At 40.5% G+C, this 20534-nt stretch overlaps 1 protein-coding gene across 4 annotated transcripts in view; it reads left to right on the top strand.

Annotated features, from left to right (window-relative positions):
* The window catches only part of WASL (WASP like actin nucleation promoting factor), a 58322-nt gene that overhangs the window by 3807 nt on the left and 33981 nt on the right, over positions 1 to 20534 (top strand). Inside the window, exon 1 of one of the 4 annotated variants that reach the window (XM_040594911.1) lies at positions 20048 to 20168. The exons of the other annotated variants lie outside the window; for them this stretch is intronic. The gene's annotated coding sequence lies outside the window, so the exon portion shown is untranslated. Of the gene's footprint in view, positions 1 to 20047; positions 20169 to 20534 lie in introns of those variants that run through there. 4 annotated transcript variants of the gene reach the window in all.

The raw sequence follows: 20534 nt of genomic DNA, 5'->3' as shown, positions 1-20534 counted from the left end.
AAATAAAAGCTTATGTAAACTTATGAAATGAGCTATGAGATTACTTTTGTGCGTATTAATGAAATATATTTCTGGTTATGCCAAACTTGGATGGTTTTGCTTAAGTCTGCTTCATTATAAACCAGTCACTTTAATTATGTCCAAAGGCATAAAAATGAGTTTTGTAAGTGAAAGCAAATGCCAGGTGTCTCATTAATAATTTTTAACAAAGAAGATACTTTAATAATTTGCATTGTTAGTATTGGTCAGTAATGGTACTGATGGAAAAACTAGCTTATTCTGTAGAAATAATTTTGTGTGAGGGGCCTTAGGAAAGAAAACATGAGAAGTATGTACTTGATAACATTAGAAGCAGGCAGTGGAGCATGGATATTTTACACTGCTTAGAAGTAGGACTCAACACTTGGATAAGGTGTAACAAGTATGGCTAGGAGCAGGTTGTTATTGTTAAGATCTTGCCGTGGTTGATATGGTAAACAGGAACTGGTAAAGAATGCAGAAAGAGAAGTGACATAGTAATAAAACAAGAAAACTGTTTTGGCTGCTTTTAAAGTGCATGTGACCAGTGTAAGATTGTATGTCAGAGCCAAAAGACAAACTACAGCAATAGTTGAGATGAAACAAAATAAAAATCTGAATGGCAATTATCGCTCCTAACTTATAAAAAATTAAGGTTTTATCAAGAAAGGACTTCATGCTGTTTTTGTAAACACAAGTAATAAGACTTTAAGATGGACTACAGGTCTGAGTAATGGGCAACTTCATGTGGCTGAGAAGTGTTGGGACTCTTCAGTTTGAGTTTATGCTGCAGGCTCTATATCCCAAAAAGGTTGAGATTGTAGTTTGGAAAGGAGTTCCCTCTTGAACAGATAGAAAGAATTGAATCATCAATTCAGTGGTCATCTCATCTTTGCATGTGTTTTTAAATGAGATGCAGGAGGAGAAGAGAAAGTGTATAAAGGATAGGGTCTTGTGGAATATTGAGTTATGCCTATTTTTTTTTTGAGGTCTGTCCTGTTCTATGTGAAAAGGCATGCAACATCTTCAAATGTCTCACTAGTTTCCACAGGAGTCACTTCCCTAAACAACTTGTCAGTAATAATCTTCTCTTCTTGAGACAGTTACATTGGTTTTTGACAGTTCCTCTGAACCAAGCCTGTGCCTAAAATACTGTTTTTCACAGAAATGGATCCGATCAGATTCTTCAGAGCCAGTGGCTTAGCCATCATACTCAGTTAGGGGTCCTCAAAACTTTTTAACCAGGGGGCCGGCGCGCGGATGAAGCGGCAGGCAGCCATCTGCGGCTGCTTGGTTTCCCCCCCAACCCCCGGCGGGGGGGTCTGTAAATACTGGGGGGCCGGATTGAGGACCCTGGGGGGCCGTATCTGGCCCGCGGGCCGTAGTTTGAGGACCCCTGCTCAAAGTGCCTCCGTGTATTTACAGTAGGGTTACTTATCATGAAGTGTTTCTCATGCTTGTTTTCCTCACAGCTTGCTACTAAGCTAAGGTGGTGAGCTGTGCTGTAAACATTCTGTACCCGTGGCTGAGAAATGTTTTGAGATCACATGTGAATGCTCTGTGAGGCATTGCATCTTGTAGCTGTATGTATTTGAGACAAGGCTCAATTCACCAAGTTGTGGGGTTTGGTTCAAGAGCGAGTGACAGAATTTTAGATGTTAAAGTACCGTTACTGTCAGTAGACATCACTGGTTGTTACCTAAATCTCCTATTCAACTTACTTTAAAAGCTTCCAATTATCAGCTGAGTTTCTGTCTTTGCTTCAGTGACTGTAGTGGTTACATCTCTCCTGACCATGCTTGTAGCTGGTATGTTATACAGGTCAATTTGTGTCTTGACATGCAAGGTGAGTTCTACTACAAATTTCAGTTACTGTGTATCTCCCTCATGAAGTGTTATGTATTGCTAAACAGAAGGTGATCTAGTAATACAGGCCTGGAACAAGTACCTCTAATCTATTAACGCTTCAGTGCTCTTATATTCTCTTCTGAGCTACTTCATAGATTTTTCGTCTTTGCTTTGAAGGTGGTCAAGTGCTGAAAGTCTCTTAGCATCTCCATGGTTAATCGGCTGGTCAAGTATGCCACACATGCTCCTGATAACATGCTGTGGAATCTTATAGCATACAGATGCAACAGAATGAAAAAAATTTGTACTCCCAAGCTGTTGTGTTGTAACTTACCAGCTCTTCACAGCTAAGAACCAAGAGGAGAAATTTAGAAGAGTGCAAAGTTTTAACGTGGGATTCAGATGAACAGTCATGTTTTGACTACGAGATTTCCACCAGGATGTCCAGATACCACTTGTTTAGGAGAATACTTAAGGAAGGGGTAGTTTCTTGTTAGAAGATAAAGACTGAGTTTACTGTTTCATGCAAATATGCAAATGGAAAGACTCTACTTTATTCTTCTTTTAATGAATTGATGTGATTTCTCTGCAATATCTGATTATAAATATTGATTTGAATATGTTATCACTGGAATGTTTCCTCTGTGCATATTTCTTCTGGTGCTCTCAAGGGTTTAGTATAAGACAGATTTGTAGCAAGTAGAATGTATAAGATCATGCTTATTCCATAAACTTTCAGGGTAAAAAAGTGATAATGGAGAATGTTCTAACTTCAGATCTTGCATCTCTCTTTTTTTTTTTTTCGGAGGAGTGCTGGTAGTTCTGCCTGAAAAAAAATCCCTGTCTTTTCTGTAGAGCTTCTTATGATCCTTATTACTCTAATGTTAGTGTCTCTGTAGTGCTGAAATTAGGAACTTGTTTACTGCTATCAGTGGTAAGTAGTGGCTGCAGGTGCCAGCAATGGCAGCAGTTGCCACTGGCAGCTCCTAACTCAGTGCTGGAATAGGTAGAGTGAAGCATTCAAGTGGTTTGTACATGATGAGTGAGTGTCATGTAGGAACTTTGCAGTATTTTATTGACCAACATGACAGAAAGCTTAGGCTTGATTCTTTCACTGACCTTTTATAGGCAGAGCTGTCTGCAGTGGAGATGGGGTTTGGTGAGTTTTTAAGTGCTTAGTTTGTCAGAGAAAGTTTGCAGTTCACGTAAAGCAGTGTGGTAAGATTTATGGTGTCCTCTCTTCCAATGAGTGTGTTTCATAGGCTCGTCTCTTGAGGAATCTTTGTAGTACAGAAATAAAACTTAGCATAGTGCAGGAGACTTATGGCTTTATGACCTAATGCCTAGATAATAAAATATAGGAAGTAACAAAAATGTGTCATGGGCACTAGACAGAGTTGCTTATTGGTAAGTTAGGGTACATTTTCCTCAGAGAAGGTTGGCATTATGTGTTACTTGGGTGCAGAGGGATTATTTTTTATTATTATTAGCCAGTTTGTTTTCCTTGTAACAATAAATCATGCAAAGTGGATTTAGTGTTTTAAACAGCCCATTCTACCAGGACATGACTTGGATGCTGTGCAAGATAGTTTTGTTTCTCAGGGTATTTGCTTGGGTACGCTGGCACACTTAACTTCTGTGGCTTCGAGACATGTTGTTTATGCCTGGATAATCATTAAAGTGGGCACAGTAGGTGTGCAGTTACCTTCAGGGACAGTTGCAGTTAAATTTGAAGAGCCTAAAGTTTGCTGTGATCTTCATGACAGGAGCAGTGTACTAGAAGGGCCAAATGGAAGATGAGATGTAATCCAAACAAATTATAGGGATGCTTTCTTAGAAAGTTGCTCACTTGCTTAATTCTTAAAGATCAGTAGTGTATTTTCTGCTACCCATGAGTTAAAGCTAGCCAGTTTTCCTGACACCTCTTCGTGTTTATGCAGTGAATGACACATTAGGCATCTCAAATTAGAATGCCTGTGTTAAGAATATATGATTCTGGAAGAAGTTCATTAAATGAATTACTCAGTTCCTGTAGACTTAATGTTCTGTGGAGAAGATCATGTTGCAGAGCTCCACGACATATTGGCAGATTGCAGTTCACCTTAGGTGCTTGCTTTCATACTTGCATCTCACTTGGTGAGATTGTTTTCCCTGTACTGTTTATTTGGCTATCCTTAAAATCATCGCTAAGGCAGCTTTTTTTCTTTTTAAGTTTTCTGAGAAACAGTGTTAATGCATTTTCCAGTTCTCCAGTGTGTCTAGCTTAAAGCTGAAAGATCACATTAATGCTTGCTAATCAAGGTGTTTCCATTTCTGTAAGATGGTTTCACACACCATTTTCCCCTTCAGAACTTTGTGTAAAGCTGAATTCCCCTGCATTCATCTCATTTCCCTTCAAAGCGAATGTGTCATTTTGCCTTTATCTTCCCTTGTTAATTAGCCACTACACAGCATCACAGTGGTGTAGTTATATGGGAACATAGTCTGTGCTCACTGAGTAGATTTTGTTTGCAGGCGTACTGTGCCTGCAATTTGAGAAACACCAACCTAATGAAAGAAAACGTGGCTCCCTCCTCTTTGAAAAGCTAAGAAAATACTAATTATTTGAACTCCTAATTATGGAAAGATAATTCTTGCCTCTAAGATTGCAAAGGCTTTAAAAAAAAATGTATTTACTTCAAAGTGTTATCGATGATGGTTCTCCCAAAAGTTAGCAAGCATTTGTTGAGATTGTTTACAAGGAAGGTTGTGTTAAAATATGGATTCCTAAATAACATTCTCTGAGTATTAAATAACAAGGCCTAGTACTTGTCTTGCTGTCTAGGCTGAAGAACAAGAAGAATATTTGAATACAGGAATTTGGCACTAAATTGTAAATACTTTCTCCCCTCTCAAGATGACAGCAAAGAGATTTGTTTGTCTGTGACTTGCGGATAAGGAAAGAAATTAGTATTAATTTGTTGCATTAGTATCTTTCTGTGTTAGGGATAAAGAAAAGAGATCTTTTACAACCTTCTTAGTACATTTTTGTAACAGAAGCAGTAATTTATTGACTTAAAAATAATTTTAGTTTCTATGTTGAAAATAAAGCTTTAATATTTTTATACAGCAGATTATGGTGAAGTTGGTAATGATATTTTAGGAATTGATTTAACCACTCTTTCTTTTATAAGCCACATCCTGCTGATTTGCTTTAAAGTCCTGCACAGTGACCCCTGTCCTCTGAATTTTGTGTCTCAGCTTTCTTCAGGGACTCGTTGCACTCTTATTGCACACACACTTTTTTTTTTTAAACAAGTTTTCTGTCCCAGCAAAAGGGTTTCTTCCCCTTATTTCCTCTTCCAGCCTTGTACCTCTAGTGCTTCCAGGATCTTAATTTCTCCCTTCAGCCTCTGCATTCATGATCTGCACAAACATCTCCATGTAGAAGTGTCTCTCTTCCTCACTGTTCTTCCCTCCACTTCCTTCTTCTCAGTTCCAGAAGTGCTTTGTTCTTGCTGATGAACTTTGTGTCTCAGCAGACATGATAGTCCTACCCATACTCAGTGCTGGGGTAGACATGGCTGATATTCTTCTAACTCAGCAAAGCACTGCACTGCTTACACAGAGTGCACTTCAGCCTGAGATAAGGCCATTAGAAATTTCTCTTCCCATTTCATCTTCACTGACTCAAAATTACCATTAATGTTGGTATAGAAAAAGAGAACTTTAGGTAGATGAGAGGGGGAAGCAAAACCCGGAGTATGATATTCCTCAGGCTTCTTGCACTGCTCCACCCTCCACTGCTGCTCCTCCAGGGAGGACCAGACTCTCCAGTTTGTAAGCTGCTATATTAAGAAGCTGTGTACTGGAAGATACGGCTTCAGCAACTCTACAGGCTCAGATTTGAAACCACAGAATTGCTTAGTCCAGCTTTGAGTGAACTGTAAGTTATTTCCTGCTCCTTTAACCATGTGATGGCTCTCTCTCGGTACAGCTAAGATGTGGTCATTCTTTGTAAGTAGACATTTTTTTCCCTTACTCTCCCTTAGTCAGCCAAAGCAAATAGAAACATCACTTGGCTTACGATACTAAATATACACAAAGACATCCAAATAAGCTCGTCTCTGTAAAACTGCTTGATTTTTGTGGTTAACTCAAATGAGGAAGAAAATTATGAACATCCTGTAGTGGTATGTGTTCTGTGCAATACCACAGGCAAAAGCTTCCCCTTGCATTTGCAAAGAAGGAAGCAGTAGTTTCTAATACATAAAATGCAGGGTTTTATTTGCCTTTAGTCTGTAGTTAAGAGTATCTCGGGTATGAAATTCTTTTTATAACTAGGTACAAAGAATTATTAGCATTTGTATTTTTAGTAACCTGGCAATGAACAATTTAAAAAAAAACAGGTTTGGGACTTAATTTTGTGCAATTTTGTATCAACCGTTACTTTCTAGCCATACAATAGGTGTTGTCATTTTGACCTTTCATAAATAGTGTTGGTCTCTCTAAGTGTTATATTGCACTGTTAGCACTGTTCCCAGTTTGTGTAGCTGGAACTTTAAATTTCATACTACGCAAGGTTTTAAAGTGTCATTGCAACAGAAAATGCTGGTTGCACTAGATCTCTAGAACTCAGTAAAGATTCAACCACTTATTTAATTAAAAAAAATAAATCAGTTTTGTCTTTGAAAATTTGTCCATATCATATTCAGATGCAAATATTTATATACTTGAGAGACTGTTACTATATCTGTATTTCTGCACAGGGCATGCCCTTCCTTGCCTTGGTCTACAAGATGCCACACACCTAGTGCATTATGCTTTTATTTGATAGGACAAATGGAGGTAAATTTGATGCTAAATGTTTCTCTAAGAGATGTAGATCTTTCTTACTCTGCAGTTTTCACTTTACCGTTGTCTGTCACTTAGGAGGTCTGTCTTTCAGTGCTTCAGTTCTTCAATGAAACTTTTCCTTAACAGTCTCTTTGAACATATCTCTGGCCTTTGTTGCCTGTAAACAACAAATCCTGTCTGTTCCTCTGCCCTCTGTTCATATTCATAGAAGTTTGGGTTTGGCTTGGAGGTCTGTCTAGGTCCAACCTCCATGCCATGAGCAGGGACACCTTCCACTAGACCAGGGTGCTCAAAGCCCCATCCAGCCTGGCCTTGACACTTCCAGGGATGGGGCAGCCACAACTTCTCTGGGCAACGTGTTCCAGTGCCTCACCACCCTTGTAGTGAAGATTTTCTTCGTAATATCTGATCTAAATCTACTCTCCTTCAGTTTAAAGCCATTCCCCTTGTCCTATCGCTACATGCCCTTGCCAAAAGTCCCTCTCCAGCTTTCTTGTAGGCCCCCTTTAGGTACTGGAAGGCTGCTGTAAGGTCTACCTGCTGCCTTCCCTTCAGGCTGAACAACCTCAACTGTCTCAGCCTGTCTTCACAAGAGAGGTGGTCCAGCCCTCTGGTCATCTTCATGGCCCTCTTCTGGGCTCACTCCAACAGGTCCCTGTCCTTCTTCTATTGGGGGCCCCACAGCTGAACGCAGTACTCCAGGTGGAGTCTCACAAGAGCTGAGTAGAGGGAGAGAATCACCTTCCTTTATCTGCTGTCCATGCTCCTTTTGATGCAGCCCAGGATAAGGTTGGTTTTCTGGGCTGCAAATGCACATGCTGGCTTACGTTTAGCTTTTTGTTCACCAGCACCCCACGTCCTTCTTGTCAGGGCTGTTCTCAATCCATTTTCTGCCCAGCCTCTATTGATACTGGGGGTTGCCCTGATCTAGGTGCAGGACCTTTCACTTGGCCTTGAACTTCAGAAGGTTTGCACGGGCCTGTCTCTCAAGCCTTTCAAGGCCCTTCTGGATGGCATCCCTTCCCTCCAGCGTGACAATCACACCACTCAACTTGGTGTCCTCAGCAAACTTGCTGAGGGTATGTATACTCAATCCCAGTGTCCATGTCACTGACAAAGATGTTGAACAGCACTGGTCCTGGTATGGACCCCTGAGGAACACCCCTTGTCACCGGTCTCCACTGGGACGGACACTGAGCTGTTGACCACAACTCTCTGAGTGCAACCATCCAGCCAGTTCCTTACCCACCAAGTGTCCATCTGTCTAATCAATGTCTCTTTACTTTAGAAACAAGGACTTTATGCGGGATGGTGTCAGATGCTTTGCACTAGTCCAGGTAGATGACATCAGTCACTTCCCTGATCAGTCAGTGCTGTAACCCTCTCATAGAAGGCCACCAAATTTGTCAGGAATGACTTGCTCTTAGTTGAAGCCATGTTGGCTGCCACCAGTCACCACCTTATTTCCCATGTGCCTTAGCATAGTTCCCAGGAGTATTTGCTCCATGATCTTGCCAGGCACCGAGGTGAGACTGACTGGACTGTAGTTCCCTGGGTCTTCCTTATTTCCCTTTTTAGAAATGGTGATTACGTTTCCCCTTTTCCAGTCAGTGGGAACTTCACTGGACTGCCACAACTTGTCAGATGTGCTGGACGGTAGCTTAGCCATCTGCCTGTTCCCTTAGAAGTTACGGGTGCATCTTACCAGGTCCCATGGACTTGTGCACCTTCAGGTTCCTTGGATAGTCTTGAACCTGATCTTCTCCTCCAGTGGGTGGTTCTTCATTCTCTAGGTGCTGCCTTTGCCTTCTGTGAATTGGGCAGTATGACTGGAGCACTTGCCAGTGAAGACTGATGCAGAAAAGTCATTGAGTACCTCAGCTTTCTCCATATCCCAGGTAACCAGGTCTCCCATTTCCTTCCGGAGAGGGCCCACATTTTCCCTAGTCTTCCTTTTATCACCCACATACCTGTAGAAGCTTTACTTGTTGCTGTTGATGTCCCTAACCATATTTAATTCTATCAGGGCTTTAGCTTTCATAACTTGATCACCAGCTGCTCAGACAATTCCTCTATATTCCTCCCAGGCCACCTGTCCTTGATTCCACCTGCTGTAGGCTTCCTTTTTGTGTTTGAGTTTGTCCAGGAGCTCCTTGTCCACCCATGCAGGCCTCCTGGGTTTTTTGCCTGCCTTCCTCTTTGTTGGGATGCATCACTCCTGAGCTTGGAGCAGGTGATCCTTGAATATCAACCAGTTTTCTTGGACGTCTCTTTTCTCCAGGGCTTTATCTCATGGTACTCTACAGAGCAAGTCCCTGAAGAGGCCAAAGTCTGCACTCCTGAAGCCCATGGCAGTGAGCTTGCTGTGCACCCTCCTTGCTGCCCTAAGGATCTTGGAACTCCATCATTTTGTGGTCACTGCAGCCAAGGCTACTCTTAAGCTTCACATTCTGCACCAGCCCCTCCATGTTGGTGAGGACAAGGTCCAGCATGGCATCTCTCCTTGTTAAGTTTCTTTGTCACTTGGAGAAGGAAGTTGTCTTCAGCACATTTCAGGAACCTTGTGGATTGCCTTTGGCCTGCTGTGTTGTCCCTCCAACTGATATCAAGGTGTCTGCAGTCCCCCTTGAAGACCAGGGCTTGTGAATGTGAGGCTGCTCCTATCTGTCTATAAAGGGAATAATCTGCTCAGTCTTCCAGGTCAGACAGCCTGTAGCAGACCCCCACTGTAATGTCACCTGTCCCTGCCCTGCCTTTAATCCTGACTCATAAGCTCTTGGTCAGCTCCTCATCTGTCCCCAGGAAGAGTTCCATGCACTCCAGCTGGCTGCTGACATACAGGGCAACGCTCCTTTTTCACTGCCTGTTCTTCCTAAAGGGCTTGTATCCTTCCATTCCAGCACTCCAGTCATTGGAGCTATCCCACAATGTCTCTGTGATTCCAGTCAAATCGTAGCCTGCCAGGCGTGTGCGCATCTCTAACTCCTGTTTATTTCCCCATACTGTGTGCATTTGCACGTATTGTTTAGATGTGTGTTGCTTATTGAACAAGTGTTCCTGCTGCTGCTTCAGGCTTCGCACTGTGTAACCAAGGGGTCCATCCCTCACACCGACCATACCTGTTTGGACCATACCTTTCTGAACCTGTTAGTTCTGGTTATCAGGGACAATATGTGAAATGCCCACCCAGGGTACATTGTAGCTCAGTGGCAGAAGGATGCATCTTGTCCTTTCACCTCTGGTCTGTCAGCCATCTGTGCCAATGTATTGATGCTAACAGACTGAAGTAGGACAGTAGAATGAACTCAGGCATTTTTCTGTGACTGCCCATGGTGTTTAGTTTGTTGCATACATACTGGTACAGATACAGGTAACGCTAGCTTAGTGCTCACTCAAGTCAATGAGCATCGTTTTGGGAACAGAATGGTGTAAACACAGTTCCTAATAGATGGTATGGGTAGGGCCATCCTTACCCTGTTTGTGTTGTGTTGGAACGAGAGTTCCTTGGTGCAGATGTGCATTCTGCTGTAACGCTTCCCATCAGATCCAGAAGGTACCCCTGGTCCTAGTTACTAATATTTGCACAACTAATGAAAGCCACCGGGAGACAAAGGCAACTGTAATGCTGGGGATGGGGAGATGGGAGTGAGTTACCTGTTCAAGCATTGTCAGTAGCATGTGCATCACAGAATAACAGTCAGCTCTGCTGCTGTTCTCATAACTGTCCTCTTTAACTTCTAGACAGAGCCAAAACTGGTTTTCCTGCCAGCAACAAAATTCAATCTTGTTTCTCTGCTCCTACAAATTGTTTTTGGAAACCTGAGAAAATGCAGGTGACTAGAAGTTTCCAGCAGAAGAAAGTATACCTGTGCACATAACCTACTGCAGTGGACAAATTATCAAGTGCATCTGATACTGATATTGTGAACACAAGCTTATAAGGTTCCTGATCCTGTTCTCTGATTTCAGGAGAAAAAAAAAAATATTTTGCCTTATGGTAAGGAGATCTGGCTAACTAGTAGCTGTGCTTCTGTAGACTCCATTAGGTACAGCAGGAGTGACCTTAAGGGCAGCTGCATTTTACTTACTGTACTTCTTGATTATAGAGCACTGACCTACCAAGCCAATGAAGTCCTGTCTAGAGCTTTCTTTTTTGACTAATATGTAAATAGTAAAGGTTCTGTGCATCTTCAGAGACTCCAGGGATGTGCTGAGGTATCTTGGAATCTTCCTTGCAGCTGCATTTTGGAGCATTTTAGCAGTTTTCTGTCAGTTCAGACACAACAATTTGTTTCCCACTTGAGCTCCAGAGACAGTTCTAGGACATGAAGTAGCATAATTAATCATCACATACTCTATCTGTTCTGGTGTCTCACCTTAATCATTGTTTCTGTCTGGGAGTAAAGGTATGAGCTCAGGAGCTTTTTCAGTTTGGTCTTCTACATCTACTAGATCTGCTTAATAGTGTTTAGATGCCTGGGTTCTGTAGACACTTAACTGAAGTTTTTATATTTTTTTTCTCTCTAGTGGCCTGTGACGATCTCTTACCCCTCAAACCATATGTTTTATTTTTCCAATGAGTGCTTTTATAAGTCAGCACTGGCAGGATCTGGGCCCCTGGTGAGGACTTGATGCTGTACAAGCAGTTCTCCCACAACAGAGAGCTTTTGCTTCAGAGCAGAAAGGAGGTGTAACAATCTATCATGGATTTAGAAGCTGAGTGCTTTTAGTCTTAATTTCAGGGTGGTGACTTGCATGTCAATTCTGGCTGTGATAATTGCTCCAGCAATGGAATGACGCACTGTCAATATCCGTATCACTGGAAATAACTCCTCCAAGGTCACTGTGTACAGACAATATTGCTGTGATGCTAGTCTGAATTAGCAAAGGGTATTACATAATTGGCTTATTCCAAATAAACAAACCAGATGTAAATAAGGATGTCTCCCATGCATAGTCGAGGCTGTTCTTTCACTTCACCTGCTTTGGGCGCTTCAAGTGCACCATGGTGCCTTGCTTTCTCAGTAACCTGGTCCTCAAGTGAGGTGACTGACATGTCACTTTGACTCTGGGATTTCTCAGAGGGCTGTAGTGTTTGTCGCAGAACTGAATCTTTTACATGGGAATTGGCAGATTTAGAGATCTTTGTTCCATACCAGCTGATAAAAAACTCTCAAGTTTTTTTTGTATTTTATTGCATACCACATAATGGATGGCAGGAGCCTTCTTCTGAAAGTGCACTTTTGAGTAACAGATGTTCTACAGGACACTTTCATCGGTGAAGTTGGCTAGCCTTTCAATTTATTTGGGAAGTCTGCTTCATCTTCTGTAAATAGTCCATGTGTCCAGGAATGGATTCTGGACCACCGAAAAATCAAGATTCCACACACCCCCACCCCACCTTCCCACCCCCCCCACCCCCTGCATTCCTGAAGGTCTGGCTGTGTTACTGCCACACCCTTATTGGCATCTTCCTGTAGGAAGATCATCAGTGTTTGTACCAGTGTTGAAGTTCCTGGCAAGCGATTTAATTCCCAGGTCTTTTGAGGGCCCAGTTATACAGACTTTATTCTCATGTTCATAAAATCTACCATACTGAACCTCTAGCAACCTATTAATACATTGCTATTATGTAGGTCCCACTCCTGTGATTATTTCTTCTAGGAGACTGGAAGAGATACCCTATTTCTGTACTCATATAAAGTCTTTTGAGTAGGATGTAGGGTTTTTTTGGACTCTATCTTAACTGGGTAATGGGCTTGTTTTCTCTAAACTCTATCCTCCTGGGACTGATACTGTCCTTCATATACTCAACATCAAGAGCTTTCTGTGTTACTATGCTCACAGATTGAGGCTGTTCAGGTGCTTAGAGCAATTCGTGTAGTTAGTTGATCACAAAGGAAGGAAATATCCATGCAAAATCTGGAAACACAGTGTCTGCTTTGACAAGGGTACCTTCTTTCAGTTGTTGGGCTTTAAGTTACATCAGTGCCCTTCTGCAGGAATATCTCATTTTGAAAGGTGTTACACACCTGAAAAAATTAATCCGTATGTCATTAATAACCTTTTTTTCTGTTTAATGGTTACAACTGGTATTAATGAACATTTTTATTCTGTTAATATGGTGTAACAATATACCTGTTATCTTTATACTTCATAAAAGCACTCTGATTTATTATTGCATAAGTGGATGTTTTCAGAAAAGTGAGAAACACTTGACCTGATGGTGAGGCTGTTGCCAGTATTCCCAAGCAGCAAGAACCAGTGACGTTCAGCTTGTTAGCCTCGTCTCTCCAGAACAGACTCAGAGATTTGCAGAAAAGTAGTTCAGAAACTAAAGCGTGTCATGCTTCAAATCTGATGCTTGATTAGGCTAATGATACTGGATGATTGGACTGCCAGTGCAATACAGATTGTTTCTGGTATTTCATTTTCACTGGGATCAAAAGCAAACCTATCGTAAGATCTCTTTCATTAAAGTTACTATTTTGGCTCAACTTGCTGTATTTCATTAATTCAGACAATACTCAACAAAAAGAGTAAAAGTCAGTTTCATACTTAGTGTTTCTTCTAAATGTTATTTGAAACAAATTTTTCTGCCCAAAAGGTTTTTAAAATATTTTAAACTACTATGTTCATACTAAAATTATATTTGTGTGACTTTGTGGATTCTAAACTATTGTCTTGATCTAATACTGATTTTCTTTATTTTTGGCTTTTTCTCGCGGGAGATCCAGTGCTGTTTCAGTACTATTGTAAGTAGAGTGACATCTTGTTTTATATGACCTGTATGTAAATTCAGGCTGGTACTTTTAACTTTTCATGTAGCATATCTGTTATTGGTGCTGAGCAGTGTTCACAAGTTATGAACGGAACACAGCAGTACTGTAGAGCTAATTATCTTTTTTTTTGTGGGGAAGCGTTTGTTCTGACCCATCCAAATGTATGACTATTCAAGAATAAAAGATTGAGAACAGTATCACTGCCTCTGTTCCTCAATTCTGCTGATGGTTGCCCCTTGGAACTGCTATATGTTGTATGACCAGCTCTACACTGAAGGAAAAAATAAGTATTGTGTGATTTAACTGGAAACTGGTGACTGGACATGGACACTGAAGTATTGAGTGCAGTGGAAAAATATATCCTGCTGCTTGCTTTCTACAACGTTTTAGTTGTACAAATAAACACTTTAACTGTAAATGAGTAGGTTATTTGCAGTGTTTGATGTTCTGGTTGTGCCCAGCAGAGCAGGCAGTCTTGTGATAAGTAGCATTCTGGCACCTTAAGAAGTTAGAGGAAGGATTTTGACTTTAGGGCAGGAGCTTTCCAATTCAGCCCTTTGCATTTATTTGCCAGTAGTGGGTAGTAAGTTCAGAAAGGAAATTGTCAACCGAGTTTTATATCAGAGTTTTAAAATTGTTCTTCATCTTTGAAGTCCTAGCTCGGCAGAGGTCACTTGTATCCATTTCTTTTTTCCCCTTGAAAACTTGAGTATTGCAAACTCATCAATTCCTTTTCTTAAGCTTTTTTTTGTTTTTGTTAGTAAACTACACTCAAATATTACCTTGTACTGTTAATTTAGATAATCCATGGGGAGAGTGTAACAGAAACACAAACTGTACAGGGGAGATTTTCTTACGTAGTAGAAGTCAAGGGTTTGTAATACCTGGCCTGAGAATTTAAACACCAATCTTGAGCTGCAGAGCTCCTGCTATAGGACATCACTGAGGGCAAGCTCTTAATGCAGTTTCTGAGCTGCATAAGTAGTAGTGCCAGATGCTAAACCAGGGGTCCGCAAACTACGGCCTGTGGGCCGGATATGGCCCCCCAGGGTCCTCAGTCTGGCCCCTGGTATTTACAGACCCCCCCGCCGGGGGTTGGGGGGGAACCAAGCAGCCGCAGATGGCTGCCTGCCGCTTCATCTGTGCGCCGGCCCCCTGGTTAAAAAGTTTGAGGACCCCTGGCCTAAACTAAAACATCCATGGCATTTTTTATTATGTAGCCTCAATCCTTAATAAAATAACTTAGATGGAGTAATGATTGCCCTTATTGAAGGGCTGTATCAGGACTAGGATAGAATACCTAGTTTTCAAAACTACTTTTGTCAGGTGATTATCTGATTCCTCTGGTATTGCCAACATCAGAATTTGCTTAGGTTTGGGGTTTTTTTGGTGCATGATGTCATGATTTTCTCAATCCTTAGGTACTAAGACTTTAGGGGGTTTTGTTGCTCAGGGGTCGGGGTTATTATGGAAGAGACCACTGAGAAATGACAGGTAGGTGGGAAATTACTTTTGTTTCATAAAAATAATTTTCCTTTTGCCCTTGTTCTGGGTCATATACCTTGTGCTGTGTATTCTTCCATCTTAAGAATCAAGTGTTAAATATGCTGTGGAAAAAGTGATGTTGACTTACAAAAGCATTAGTAAGTTTGTTACGGAAAATTTACAGCTGTGGTTTGCCTAACAGAAATAGGAGACTTACGTTGCATATCTCAGGCATAAGCTCGAACCACTGTCCTGCAGCACTGCTTCCATAATGCTGAAGTATGTTTACACACAGGTGAATTTCAGTGGCTTTTGGCCTCCATTGTGCATCGGTAAATGCAGTGCTCTGGACCTACAAACAAGGAGCCCATGCAGGTAGTGGCAATTGTAACTGTTGTGAATGTCACTTTCCTCAAGGGGCATCCCTCATAGTAGAAAATATCTCCATTTCCTTATCTAAAACAGTCAACAGTGACCAGGCCTATTGGGTATTAATTAATGTTCTTGCACTGGGAAGAAAACTAACACTAGTGATGTAGTAATTAAGCTGTCTTAACCTTTGCTATTAGCAGAGAAGATAATGTAGACATACACACAGACACCCCACCCCCAAAATAACAGATTTCTGTCTGTGGCAGTACAATACTTTTTTCACTTTTTTTTTTTTTCCTTCATCAGTAATTCTCAAGGCACTCTACAGAGGTAGATATCTGTATCTCCATGTTATAGATGAGGAAACTGAGGCATGGGGAAGAAATAAATGCAAACATGCAACAGACTGTTGCTAGAACTAAATGACAAATAGCAGTCTTGCAAGTATTCAGCTGATGCTTTCATTGTTAGGTACATCTCCTACACTGAAAGAGCTTTTTACATTGTATCCCTGGAATGAGCTTTGAATGTGGCCAGGGATCATATAACCACTACATCTTCATGCTATTTTTCCTCATAGTATGGCTGCTTTTTAAGACTTATAACTGGGAGTAACTTTGTTCATAGTAGACTTAGTTGTTAGTATAAAAAAATAATTCTTACGTACAGTTACGAGTTTCCTTATATGGCTTGAATTATCATAACTGTTCTGTTGAAACATGAACTGCTGCAGGAGGAATTAAAATGTTTTGAGTTGTGGCACAGTGAAAGTGTGAGGGGGGGGTCACATCTCTAAGTACCTTTATGTAAGTGGATTGAGTCTGCTTTACAGGACAGGACACAAGTTGTGTGCATGATTGTGAGACCAGTTGCTGGCTACTGTTCAAAGAGGTTTTACTTTTAATAGCCTTTTCTCAAATTTGTTAATGTTTTGAAGAGGGTTCTTTGTTTTATGTTGGCATGAAGTTACTGTTTTGTTATAAAAGAATTTTTTCTTTTAAAACAATTGAAGCTGTTTTATTTCAGTGTTTTCTAAGTATCTGAATTCAAAATTACTTATTTTCTGTCCTCAAGTGTGATCTTATGAAGATCATAAAGTTCACCTAAGGCTAACCTCTGCAAAGCAAATATTTTTATCTATGTATGTATTTATTTTTTATTTAATATGGACCTGAGAGTTCCAGTAGATGCTAAATGGCATTTTCAAGGGCTCATTAATGAGTGTTCCAGAGCTGGGATAATTCGGGAATTCCTGAGGCTTATGCTTAATGCCCTTTCTTTAATCAATCTAACTGTTGTTTTGAAGATTTTTATTGGTGAATGTGGCGATATATATATCATGAAGCAGGCCTAGAAAGAACTATGATGGATCTAACTCTTGGGGAAAAAAAAAAAAAAGGGAAACAAAACCCTCAAAACATGGATAAGGGTCTGAGTTCTAAAATATTTTCTCAAACCACTGTCATATGTTCAGAGTGGGTCAGAGGGTCAGCTTCTAAGAACTGTATTAAATATGGAACTAGTATGTGGCATCTGGAAAAACATTATTGCATAGAAAATGGAGTGGTTGGTGAAGGCTGAAGGAAGAGGACTTCAGTGCATGACGGCAGTGGGTTGCCAGAAGAAGACAAGACAATGCTGAGTCGAAGGAGCTGGTTTCCCTTACAGCTGAATAGGCAGTGGAACAGGACAACAGATTCAACCTCAAATTTTATCCCATGGGTTGCTGTAAAACTAATGATTCTTGCCTTGAATCTGTATGGCTTGAAACACCAATCTGTAATTTCTGTGTCTAACCACGAAACATAGTTTTAAGAATCAGTTAATCTACATATCTGTACAGTACTTTATTTGTGTAAGGATCATCCTAGTCTTGGGAGTCTTGATTAATTTAAAATGGCTCAAAATCGAAAGTTAGGCTTTAACATTTCATCTAAAAATTCCCTGAGCTTTGAAAAGGAAGTCTTTATCCTGAGTGTCTTGGGAGGCTGGTGGGAGTGAAATGGCAAGACAGTCTGTCCTTCTGTAGTGAGAATTTTTGCTCCATGGCAGTAGGACAATGACAAATCTGTGGATGGCCTGTGCAAGTAACTAAATGTGTAACTTTAACAACAGAACAAATAACTGCGTTTTGTCATGTGTCTGCTGCTTTCTGGACAGCCAAGATTTCAGCAGCGTTAAGCGGTGAGATGCAGCCGAGCGAGCTACTCATGATGCTGCGTAGGTAAACAGGAAGTGGCAGTGCTCAGCTTGCTCATCGATGGAAACCGCAGGTTGTGTATGTCATTTGGTAAATGATCTGCTTAACTGAGATAGCTTGGAATATTACAATCTGGAGCATCCTTGTGGCTATGGTTATGTCATATCTCTGGAAGACTGAAGTCTTGCATGTGTTGGCTGGACTGTGGTTGTAAGAGTTAAAAATACCTTTTTTCTGTGTCTGATAAAAAAGCATGTCTCTTTTAACTAATCGCGTGCTGTTGGATTTGGGTTTGTATGCTATGCTGTTTACCCACATCCTGTTGGTCTTCTGTGATCTATAGTTGAGCAATGAGTGTTTGAAAAGAAGTTGGCCAGCTCTAGCTGAACTGGAGGGCTCTGGGAGGTACTGGAAATGTAAATGAACTTGTATCTGAAGACACCTAGAAAAATATGAGCTATCTGTAACTGGCTGACCGAGGTTTAGGTGTAAAGGATCGCTTAGCTAGACGACTGCAGATTTAAGTCTGGACAAGCACTTTTATAGTTAGATTTCTTAAACGGCTATCCCTTTTTTTTGTTACAATGTCACTTGGTGATCACTGGTATATTCTCCACATAAGTAAATGGTCTTCAGTGAAGATACTGCCACTGATTTGTGTACAGATCAGAACAAGGCTGGGAATCTGTTCTTGGGTATGAACTTTTTTAATTGGTTCTGGTCTCTTGATCCCTTAAATGTTTTGGGCTATATGTTATGTGGAACTGTCTTTTAACATAGATTAAGATCTTTGTTTCAGAAATTACTGGCTTTTTAGCTATTTCAGAAAAATTTCGTCTCTTCCTTCTTGCCTTCAAATAATAAAAAGACAGTATCTCTTATGCAGTGGCTTTATTTTTCACATAGCCTGTCTTTGAGTATAGGTAGAGAACCCCAGTAACTTCTTAGCATCTATGCATAGTGCTTTTTTAAATCAGTAGGTCATCATGAGAAATAAAAAAACTAAAAGCAAGCTTTAAGCTTAAAATTGAACACTGTTAGCGATTGTAGCAAATAATTTCACAAGTAGTAGAACTAGTAAGGTGTCAGTGTCTTCAGTTGAGTAATTTTTCAGTTTGTACCAAGTAAAGCTTTTCTCATGTGATTGGGTATTTACAGAAGGCTCTTATCAGTTCTGTCAAATCTTGCTTTAGTTTTCCTGTCTGTGGAGCAATCGGTCTGTCTTCTCAAAATAATGTCCTGTAAATGGCATTAAAATTAGAAGATTGTTTCCAGCTGCTTAACTTTTTGAAATCTGTCAGAAAACTTTTGAAGTTCTGTATTTCTTATTTCTGTGGGAAACTAGTTTAAAATCCTGCCTGTAGCATCTGAATGTAATTTTTTTTGCAATACACAATTGTCTTTAAAGATAAGATTATTAGTAATTTGTTAAATATATCTTTAACAGCTGTAATAGCTTTAAATATTGAAGTAATCACAGTTTACCCAAACTGCAAATAAAGAAATGTCCAAATCCCCAGTGGATAAACACTGTCACATGTTGGACTCATTTGTGAAGATTCTGGAGGCAAGCTGGTACAAAGACATAAATTATAAGCCAGTCTGAGAGTTGCAAAATCTAACTTAATAAAATCTAATTTCATAGTCAAAATATTGTGGAGTTCTTGAAAAGTATTTCTGTCTCCAGAAAAGTGTATGTGTACTGTCAAGACAGTATCATCACACACTTTTTTCTTGTAGAAGATGAAGTAACCATAAATAGCGTGGCCCACTGTTCTTAAAGGGAAAAAGGTTAAAAAGGTAGTTGGATGCATCTAATGTACTTCTGTCATCTGGAGCCATAATCCTTGTGGTCCTTCAGATGAAGGTGTCGGCAGGAAGCGAAAGCAGTCTGCCTTTAATGGCACTAGTCTTTTCTCTCTCCGTGTACTGTTTCTTCCTACCTCTGTCCCTTCCCATTCAAACCTGCAAAAGTAAGTACGTACAAACTGACACTTGTGAATACTTAGAGACCATGAAAATCTGATGAAAGTGTGGATTTGTGTTCATATTTTTTTCCGTTATGCCTGAATTGCATCTAAACTGTCACACCCAGCATTGCTTAGGGCTGAATTATACTGTCCAGGGCTAATAAATATTGTAGGATTCTGAACCTGATTGAACTCAAGTTTTCTAACTTTCTGTGAAAGTGCTAGGAAATATTTTTTTGTCTACTGTAGCAAATGCCTGAGCTTCTTATAATGTGGAAATTGTTAGGGAAGCATACTTGCATGTTGTTTGTGTGGCCTAATTAGAGATCATCTGAATAGTGGCAGGCTTACTCAGTTCATTTAAAAGCACCGTTGGAGGAGGCTGCAGTGCATGCCTTCTGTAGGATTGCGTGGTGATGAGAACATTTACCCTGGAAGTGGGTTATCAGCCCTTCCTAGTAGGAAGGGAACACACTGTTCCCACATGGCAGGAGACATCGTCAATGCCAAGAAAATAGCTACTTTTTCTCTAGAAACAGGACCGCTGTGCAGAAGGGAAATGAAACCACCAGAAAGAGCAGGCACAGACCAGTTTAGGCCACCAAAGGCCTTCCTTTGAGAAGGGGAGGAGGTTCCAGTGCCTGGTCCCTGCAGCAGGTTTTGTTTATGTTTCTATATTAAGGGTGATGAGATAAAATGCATAGCTGTGTCGAGCACTACAGAAATGTTTTTGGAAGCGCCATATATTTATGATACTGAAGATAAAGTAATTGCAGAACAACCGGAAGGTCTTATCACTAACTCAAATTTGTTTGCTTTGAATAACAATTTATTGAAATACTGACATTTAAATGTGTAATTTCTTAAACAAGCTTTTTTGAGATACACAGATTTCAAGCAATATTTCTGCGTGATTGGTCAGTGTGACATTTTGGTGGTTTGGGGTTTTTTTGTGCAGAATACTTGTAATCTAGAGAAAGAAATGTCATCCGCTGAGTTATAATTGCCTAATTTTCTATGGAT

This window comes from Falco naumanni, chromosome 5, assembly GCF_017639655.2.
Source record: "Falco naumanni isolate bFalNau1 chromosome 5, bFalNau1.pat, whole genome shotgun sequence".
Classification (NCBI taxonomy): Eukaryota; Metazoa; Chordata; class Aves; order Falconiformes; family Falconidae; genus Falco; species Falco naumanni.
This window is presented reverse-complemented; position numbering and strand designations above follow the sequence as displayed.